This window comes from Ictidomys tridecemlineatus, chromosome 7, assembly GCF_052094955.1.
Source record: "Ictidomys tridecemlineatus isolate mIctTri1 chromosome 7, mIctTri1.hap1, whole genome shotgun sequence".
In the NCBI taxonomy this organism is placed as follows: domain Eukaryota; kingdom Metazoa; phylum Chordata; class Mammalia; order Rodentia; family Sciuridae; genus Ictidomys; species Ictidomys tridecemlineatus.
In genome coordinates, this window is record NC_135483.1 from 79,620,067 (window position 1) to 79,630,446 (window position 10,380).

Below are 10,380 nucleotides of genomic sequence, written 5' to 3' on the forward strand. Positions count from 1 at the left end.
AAAATGGGCTAAAGACACTTGATAAGGGGACCAAAGGAGGGCAAATAAGCATATGGCAAGATGTTCAATATCATTAGCCTTTAGAGAAATGAAAACTAAGAAAACATGAGCTATCTACTACACACCTATTACAGCAGCTAAAATTAAGTATAGTGACAATATCAAACCCTGGCAAGAATGCATACAAATTTAGCTATTTCTTTAAAAATGTGAGATATGCTGAAGCCAGAATTAGACAGGCAATCAGCATAGATAGTAAATCAAGGAGGCCAATTTGAATGAGTGCAGGAAGTTGGAGACTGTCTCCAGAAGGATTGAAATGTTAATTCCTTCAGAGCCCCTTCTCCACCCATATCAAGAACCTGCCCCTGCTCCAACCTGATGTCAAGGTAACCTCCCTACAGGGAGCTATAAGGTTGTGTCCTTGGCTGCACCATCCTGCCCTTCCCCCTTCAGCCCACCGGTTTCCCACCTCTTGGCCGTCCCTGGAGCATTTCCTAGGCCTAGTCACGTATTCAAGAAAGAGAGAGATTAGGGGAAGAGGGCAGGAGAACAAAGGAAGCCTAGGACATATAAAAAAGGCAGAACCTCTGGCTTCTTGGGATACCAGGATACCAGCTATGGCTCCCTTTTCTGTCCTGGGAGAAGTCTATGTTACCCCTTTTTAAATAAACCCTGCTTTATATGTTTGCCTTGGCTGCTTCTCTAATGTTCAAACTTCAACTTGTGAGGGAGCAGAACTCGTCACCAGTAACCAGCAGTGTCAGTACTACCCAACAATGTACTCTTGAGCATTTATCCCAGAGAAGTGAAAACTTAAATCCACACAAAATTTGTGCAGTTATTCATAGCAACCCAATTTATAATAAGCCAAAAATTGAAAACAATCCAAATGTCCTGTAATAGGTAGATATTTAAACAAACTCTGACACACTGAATACTATTGAGCAGGAGAAAGGAACAAACTATTGATACAACAACTTGACTGAATCTCAAGAGCTTTATGCCGAGTGAAGAAAGTCAATATCTGTCACATGCTGAATGGTTCCATTATATTTAATTCTTAAAATGATAAAGGTGTAGAAATGGGCAAAAGATTAGTGGCCAGAGGTTCATGATAATGGGGAAGGAAGCAACTGGTGGACAGAACAAAACAGGGGTTAGCTCCAGGTAGAGTCTTGTTGGGATAGAACAATTCTACCTTTTGATAGCAGTGCTGCTTATCCAGATCTACCCAAGTGATACAACAGAACTATACACACACATACCAGTGTTGGTTTCCTGACTTTGATATCATACGACATTTACATAGGATGGAACCATGTGGGAGAGTCAGTGAAAGGCACTCAGGCCCTCTGTACTATCTTCCCAACTTCCTGTGAACTTACAATTATTTCAGAATAATTTTTTTTGCATTTTTAATTTTTGGCATCTTTATATGCCAGCAACAAACAGTTTGAAAATGGACCCTTTAAAAAAAGAGACTCAAAAAATATTTAAAAACTAGGACTGAATTACTAACCAAAGATAAATAACATTTAATGAGAAAAATTATAAAGCTATATTTAAACACTTTTAAAAGAACCTAAACAAGTAGAGAAATAGACCATAATCTAAATACAACAAAGACATTGTTTCCCTCCCAGTGGATTTATAGATGCAATTTCAGTTGAGGCCCAACAAGATTTTTGTGATATTTGATAAACTGATTGTAAAATTTATATGAAGAGCAAAAAAGCAAAGAACAGCCAAGACACTTGTGAAGCATAAGATGTCAGCAATTACCTCACAAATACCAAGAATTATTGTAAAGCTACAGAAATTAGAACAATGTGGTATTGATGCAGAAATAGACAAATTGCTTAGAACACAACAAGTTTGGCCCAGACCAGCACACGAATGGAATCCTCCTGGCTATCTGAGTCAGCATTGCAAATTAGCAAGGGAAAAATGGGTTCTTCAGTAAATGGTGCCAGGACATTGATTATACATATGGAAAAAATGAAATTGGATTTTTAGCACACATCCTGCATATAAGTATTAAAGAAAAACAAAGGCAAAACTTTAAGATTTAAAAGACAAAATATGAGTCTATCAAAGATTCATATTTGAAGGATTTCTCCAAACACCAAAATGAAAATATAAAAGGATGATGCTTTCTAATAAATTTTAAATATTCAGTTCTAATCTATAAGAAGACTTCATAAAGGGAATTTTTAAAAAAGCAAGTCTCTGGAAGAAAATATTTGCCACACTTGTAACTAACAAAGGATTAATGTCTAGAACATACACACGAAGAGCTATATAAGTGATTCTTTGAACCCATTCTAAGCTTCCTGTCCTCAATCAGGAGCCCCTGTTTCTGCTACACAGGAGCTGAAAAATGATACAGAGAACACCAAGCACCCTGAAAGCCAGGAAATGCAAAGCCATGGGAGCTGATGGGCCTGGGAAACTTTTCATAGGAGACCTCAATACAGAGACCAGAAAAAAAAAAAAAGACTCCTGAAGTAGTATTTGGGAAATTTGGAGTATATAGGAAATTCTTTTGATGAAAGCCAGGGAAACCAAGTCCAGAAGCTTTGCTGGTATTACTTTTCAAAGCCCAGCTGATGCTAAAGATGCTGCCAAAGATACGAATGGAAAGTCTTTGCATGGAAAAACAATTAAAGGAGAGAGAGCCAACAAACCATCTTTTGAGGGTGGTAGTAGGTGAAGACTACCATCTCTTTCAAGAAACAGAGGGCCTCCAAGAAGCCTGAGATGTGGCAGAGGAGGAAGTGGAGGAACAAGAGGGCGTCCTTCACGTGCAGGACACTTGGATGATGATGGATATACTCTGAATCTCAGTGTGAGTTCTTCTAGGAGGCCGTTTCCTGTTAAAAGAGGTCCAACTTCAAGAAGTGGAGATCCTCCTCTTAAAGATCTGGTCCATCTGCTCCAACCAAGAGCAAGAGTAATGTGGGAGGACGAGGTCCCCGGGTCTCCTGGGAGAGAGAATTATGGAGAGGACCATGCAGAGAACAAGTCTCTTCTCGGAGAGATGATTATGTGTCACCGAGAGATGCTGGTTACTCTGCTAAAGATAGTTATGCAAGCAGAGTCTGAGATGCAGAGGATCACGGTCAGCCCTGTGGAGAATATGCATACGGTGATTATAGCCATTGTAATTCTCCAGGGGAACATTCTTCTAAAAGCTATGGTGATCTTGAGGGATATGGGGAGTCCTGGTAGAGATGGTTCTGATCATCAGGCTGGAGGCTCTTAGAGAGAGGAGCTCCTTAACAAGCCACCTACACAAGGACGCCCTCCGAAGACCCCCACCAGCTCACCAGAAGCAGTCGCTGTGGTGATTACAACAGCTCCCTGGATGGGGATGGTGGAAGTTGGAAACCTGTTCAAGCAGCCCAAGTGATGTCTGTTCAAGGGGTGGAGGTGGTAGACAGGAAGGAGGGTTCACATCTTCTCTGCAAAGGGTGTACAATACACTCAGTTGCTTACCAAATTTTCCATGAAGAAAAAATAAATACTACTTTTGCTGTGTTACTTGAATCCTACTAAGGGAGTATGTTCACTTTTGTAGAGGAGAGGATGTATTAACTATAACTCCATGAAATGTTTTTTGGATTTTAAGAGGAAAACTGTTCAAGATAATTCCATAAATGTTATTGTGAACTGAAAAATAAACATTATTGGTTTAGATGTTTTAAAATATATTGTTAAATTGTTCAAAATAAAATTTTGCATAAAATCAAAAAAAGAACTATATAAGTAAATAGAAAGATACAAACAATTCCAACAAGAAACTGGGGAAAAGATTACAAAATACTTCATTGAGAGAAATAAAATAGGGCACATGAACATGTGAAACATGTGAAAACATAGTGGAGCTCATTAGCAACAACAATGAGAAACATTTTCACCAAACCCACTAGAATGGCAAAGATTTTAATATCTGACAATATCAACTCTTGGGAAGGATAAGGAATATCTGGTAGTCATATATGCTCTTAGTGGAGAGTTAATCAATACAAGCAAGTTGATTTGACAGAATCTAGAAACTGAACTTGTATGCTGTGACTCAGCAACTCAACTCCTAGCTAAATAAGTACCTTTAAAAACTGTTGCCTAAAAATTAAGGTGGTCAAAAATGGCCATCCTACCAAAAGCAATATACAGAGTCAATGTAATCCCCATCAAAATATAAATGGCATTCATGAAATTAGAAAAAATCTTAAATTCATTTGGAAGAATAAGAGAACCAGAATAGCCAAAGCAATAATAAGCAAGAAAAATGATGCAGGAGGCATCACAATACCTGATCTGAAGTTATGCTATAGAGCTATGGTAACAAAACAACATGGTATTGGCATCAAAATCAACATGAAAACCAATAAAATAGAATAGAAGACACAGAGACAAATCCACATACTTATAGTCATCTGATACTTGACAAAGGTACCAAAAATATATTTTAGAGAAAAGACAGTCTTTTTAACAAATGGTGCTAGGAAAACTGGATAGTTATATATAGAAAAATGAAACTAGATCCCTATCTCTCACCCTGCATAAAATTCAAATCAAAATGGATCAAAGACTTAGGAATTAGATCAGAAAATTACCAATTGCTAGAAGAAAACACAGGAAAAAACACTTCATCATATAGATGCAGCCATTGACTTCCTCAGCAACACCCCCCAAAGCACAAAAACAGAACCAAGAATCAATAAGTGGGATGCCATCAAACTGAAAAGCTTCTGCACAGGAAAGGAACTGATTAAAAGCATGAAGAGAGAGCCTACAGAATGGCAGACCGTCTCAGCCAACGACTCCTCTGACAGGGTTTAATATCCAGAACGTATAGAGAACTCAAAAACCCAATGCCAAAAAAACAAACAACCCAATCAGTAACTGGGCAAAAGAACTAAACAGAAACTTCTCAAAAGAAGAAACAAATGAACAACAAATATATGAAAAATGTTCAACATCTCTAGCAATCAGGGAAATAGAAATCAAAACTACACTAAATTTCATCTCAGTTCAGTCAGAATGGCAATTACCAAGAATATAAACCATAATAAATCCCAATGAGGATGTGGGGGGAAAAGGTACACATGCACATTGTTAGCCTGTAGACTAGCCCAACCACTCCGGAAAGCAGTATGGAGAATCTTCTAAAAAATTAGGGATGGAACCACCACATGACCCAACTGTATCTCTCCTTGGTATTTTTTCAAAAGAACTAAAATGAGCAATCTATAATGATATAGTCATATCAATGTTTATTAGCACCACAATTCACAATAGCTGAATTATAGAATCAACCCAGATGCCTGTCAATAGATGTAGCGAGGGGCTGGGGTTGTGGCTTAGTGGAGAGTGCTTGCCTAGCACATCTGAGGCACTGAGTTTGAGTCTCAGCACCACATAAAAATAAATAAATAGGGGTATTGTGTCATTCTATAATTAAAAATATTTTTTAAAAAATAGATGAATTGATTAAGTAAGTATAGTATTGGGCTAGGGTTTGTGGCTCAGTGTAGAATGTTTTGCTTGCCCATGTGAGGCACTGGGTTCAATCTTCAGCACCACATTAAAAAATAATAATAATAAGTAAGTAAAATAAAGGTGTTGTGTCCATCTACAACTAAAAAAAATTTAAAGAATTTGTGATATGCCTACACAATGGAGTTCTACTTAGCCATAAAAAATTAAATTATGGCATTTCTTGGTAAATGGATGAAAATGGAGAATATCATACTAAGTGAAATAAGCCAGACTCAGAAATTCAAAGGTCAAATGTTTTATCTTATAAGTGGAAGTTAGAATCAAATAAAGGAAAAGAGGAGTGAAGGATAGAATACCATAAAGATACAGGAAGGGGGCTAAGGTAAGGGGCTAAGTGCTCAGTGGTAGAGCACTCACCTAGCACGTGTGAGGCTCCTCAGGGCACATAAAAATAAAATAAAGGTATTGTGTTCACCTACAACTAAAAAAAAAAAAATTTTAAAAAGGATACAGGAAGGATCAGTAGTGTAGAAGCCAGAAATCAAGAATACAGCAGAGGAATGAGAAAGGGAGGCAATTCAGAGTGAATTCTTTAAAAATCTTATCATGAACATACATAAACATACCACAGGTAATTTCACCTTTATGTATCAGTAAAAAGAACCAATCAAAAATAAATAGATGACTGGGCTGGGGATGTGGCTCAGGCGGTAGCGCGCTCGCCTCGCATGCGTGCGGCCCGGGTTCGATCCTCAGCACCACATACCAACAAAGATGTTGTGTCCGCCGAGAACTAAAAAATAAATATTAAAAATTCTCTCTTTAAAATAAATAAATAAATAGATAGATAGATAGATGAGTGAAAGGGAGTCTAGCAGAACAGAGGAAGGAGAGCCAGGGAAAGGAGGGATGAGGGAGGGAAAAGAGGGGGATCATAAACTGAAAGAAATTTCATGCATGTATGGGTTTATTGGGATGAACCCAAATACTATGTATAACTGTAGTTTTCTAATTTAAAAAATCAGTTAATGAATTTTTTTAAATTTTTAAAGGAACTACCATAGAAGTTTGCAGGTACCTAGGAATTCACCTCACTAACAGGCCGGCTTCCAGGGTCTGCTTGGTGAGGAAGAGAAACACCTCATACATCTTTGATCATCTGCCTTGAGTACCCCAGAGGGTCCTCAGAGACTTAGATGCTCAGCTACAGCCACCATGCATGTCCACAATGAGATGCCTTAGATAGGCTCAGTTCATCACGACGATCATTATTTAAGCAGATAGGAGCAAGACATGAAGTTGAATGATAACCAATTTCTTTAAAATCCCTAATGCTCATTGATCACACTACTCACTGACAAAAATTAAAATTAGTTGTCTAAGTGAACACACACACACACAAAAAGAAAAGAATGCTACTGTGGCTCCTTTTGTACTAGCAGAAAACTAGACAAAAATTAAATGTCCAGCAACAAAAGAATGATATATCCCTTCAATTGAAATCCACGTGGCAGTGAAAATGAATGAACTATAATTATATAAAATAACATGGATAAACCTCGGCAACACACAAAATCAATAAAACCCAGAAATCACAGAATAATATATAAAATACGATTTCATATATTCTGAGTTCAAAGTAAAACAAAAACTAAGTATTATTTATGATAACATACATATGTGATAAAACTATAAAGAAAATCAAGGGAAAGATAAACACAAAATTTAGGTATTAATTTCTTGGAAGGGACAGGAGAGGGGATGGCTTGGAAGGAAACCCAGAGTCATCAAAGAGGAACATAGTCATTTGCTTAACCTGGATGTGTTTATTGGTGTTCCAGGCATAATTGTGTGTATACGATGCATATTTACAAAATAACAAAAGTTTCTTGCTGCGCCCCTCCCCTGACTCAGGCAATGGCAAGGCCCTATTGAGGTGGATGGCGCAAGGCATCCATCCTCTGGAGGAGCACCGTATGTCTCTGGGAATGAGCTGGTTTGTTTTTGTATTCCTTTAATAAGTATAGTTGCAACTTCTCATATGACCATTAAGTATGAAGGAAAAAACATGACTTTCCCAATTAATGCAACTACTTCTAAAGAATAAATCTGTTTGCTCTAAATGCAATGATTCAGGGCCTGGGGATGTGGCTCAAGCGGTAGCGTGCTCGCCTGGCATGCGTGCGACCCGGGTTCGATCCTCAGCACCACATACCAACAAAGATGTTGTGTCTGCCGAGAACTAAAAAATAAATTAAAAAAAAGAAAAAATAAATAAATAAATGCAATGATTCAGCTATGAAACGTAAATTGTTAATGTTTAATGAGAAACACCCTGTAGGAAAAACAGTCAAGGAAGTTTTTGAGAAATTAAATTAAAATCTAGAGAAGAAAAATTAATATTAAGAAGACAGATTAGTGCTTGGTACTGGGCAACTTGTTTTTGTTCCTGTGCACAATGGTTTGGTGCTCTTACTCTTGTTTGATTAAAATTAGTAGCCTCTCTCTTTTCAAGTTAACCACTTGCCATAACCGAGGCACCGGTTCTAGTCAGCAAGAAACAATAGTCAAGGTATAGGCCAATAGTCTGGGACATTTCTAACTATTTTTAAAAGCTAACTAAGCAGAAACAGCTCAAAGCAAAACGTGAACTGAAAGTAAAAATGCTTGCTTATGCTTATAAGCCAAGATACATTCTTCTTATCTAATTGTAGCTACGTAATATTTTGTTTCTTTGAATAATGATTCCTGTTTTGTAACCACAAAATACTGTGAGCCTGCCAAAATGAAAAGTATATATGATCAACTTCACAAGTAAAGATTGGGATCAGCACCTTCACTTTGGTGTCTGTGTTGTTTCTCCACCCTCTTTCGACAATTCCTCACCATCCATTCCTCCTGAGACCCCCTGCCCGGAGCTGGACTCAGACAGTTTCTAAAAAGGAAAATGAGAGGGTCCGCAAGAACCACTTTATCCACCCTAGAGCAGGCAGAAGAAAATGGAAGATGGTTCCCCAGGAATGCTCCAAGACTGACCCCTTATGCACATCCGATCCACCCCCATGAACCCCACACACAGCATCCTCTCCTAAATTAAAGAGAGCACTAGATTAACAAAGCACAGCTGCTCATCACTAGGAGAGGCAAGCAGGTTAGGATCAGGAGGGAGGAGCGGAGATGGACGCTCTGGCTGCCGTCCTCCACCTTGGCCTGCAGCTGCAAGGCCCCCTCACCTTGGCCCCTTTCTGTACTGCTGAGAAAGAAGGTATCGCCCAGAAGCAGAGCTCTCTTGTCAGTTAGCCATCTAGTTCCTCCTCTGTGGGAAAGTGATCATATATAAGCCAAAAGGATGGAAAAGAGGAGAGATGAGGACAGGAGGGTTCCCAAACTTCAATTCCATGGGTCCTCTTCCTCTCCTCCCAAAATGTTCCCTTTCAAGCTACATCCCAGCACAGAAACTGACACCCTCCATTCAACACTCCCCAGCACAGAGACGGTGCTGAGGATCCTCTCCTCAGCTGTTCCTACGAACTCAGTCTCCTGATACCCTCCAGACACCCCTCCCTACACCAGGATCTTCAGACACTAAGGTCAGTTGGAATCACCTGTGACTTCGGGTCCTAGGCCCCTAGACACTGTTAATGTCCCTGGTGCCAGGAATCTACAACAGGAAAATTCCTGTTATCATCAGAGAACCCACCTGAAGAGGCAAGCCTTGCCAGACCTCTCCTTATCTCCTGTATGTGGGCACAAGAATTATGGTACCTTGTCTGTCATGCAGCATTTTCCAGATGAATCAAAGGAAACAGCCCATTTGCCCTTTGACCTTTGGGAAAAATAACTGCTGGCCTTCTTTCTCGTCTAGTGGAAAATTACAGCACAGCGCTTCTGAAAGACAGGCTGTAAAATACTCTTTATGTCCTGTTCGAATCTTCAAAGCTCCCCCGTTGAAGCTCTGGGCTTGATAGAGTCCAGCTAACTCTGCCAATGAGTGTTCTGTGCCTTTGGAGCCAGGACATCGCTGTTCATTTGCAATCATGAACTGGCGTCTCAAGTGAGGGGCTGGGAGGTGGGCAAGAGCATCCAGACTCCAGATGCCCACACCAATTTTCCATTCCTTCCTCCACCTCTTGGTTAAGAGAAAATAATGGTGTTGGCAAAAAGAAAATGAGACAAGATAAATCCAGTTTATTTTAATCCATCAGCGAAGTTTACTGCTTTCTTCTAAAATATTCATCCATAAATACATAAAAAGAAATGCTTACAAGAGTTGCTTCCACTCCTGCCCTGTACCCTCAAAGCAAACCACACAGGATACCAAAGAAGCCCCTAAGACCTGGAAGCATAAGTCTACAGTGTTCAAATGTTCACTAAGTTTTTGGGTCACTTCTTTACGTTATTTAGAAAGTCAATAAGGTCAAGTAACCAGAAGAAGGGGTTACCTGCTTCCTCAAATGTTGACTTGAACATTAGAGAAGCACGCAGAGGCAAGCATATAAAAGCAGGGTTTATTTTAAAGTAGGTAACAGACTTCTCCTGGGATGGAGAAGGAGACCATAGCTGGTATCCTAGTATCCCCAGAAGTGAGAGGTTCTGCCCTTTTTATATGTCTTAGGCTTCCTTTTTTCTTCTGCCCTCTTCCCCTTATCTCTCTCCTTCCTGCCTACAGGACTAGGTTCAGGAATGCTAGGATGGTGCATCTCAGGACACTTACAACCTTACAGCTCCCTGCAGGGAGGGGCAATTCCTGGTACAGGTTACCTTAGCTACAGGTAAGAGCAGGGGCAGGTTCTTGATAAGGGTGGAGGAAGGGCTCAGAAGGAATTAATATTTCAATGTTTCAGGGGACAGTCTCCAACTTGCTGGACTCAC

The 10,380-nt window shown here is 39.5% G+C and overlaps 1 pseudogene; it reads left to right on the forward strand.

Annotated features, from left to right (window-relative positions):
- Positions 1-2,383: 2,383 nt before the first annotated feature.
- LOC101966735 (RNA-binding motif protein, X chromosome-like) lies at positions 2,384-3,515 on the forward strand (annotated as a pseudogene).
- Positions 3,516-10,380: the final 6,865 nt, after the last annotated feature.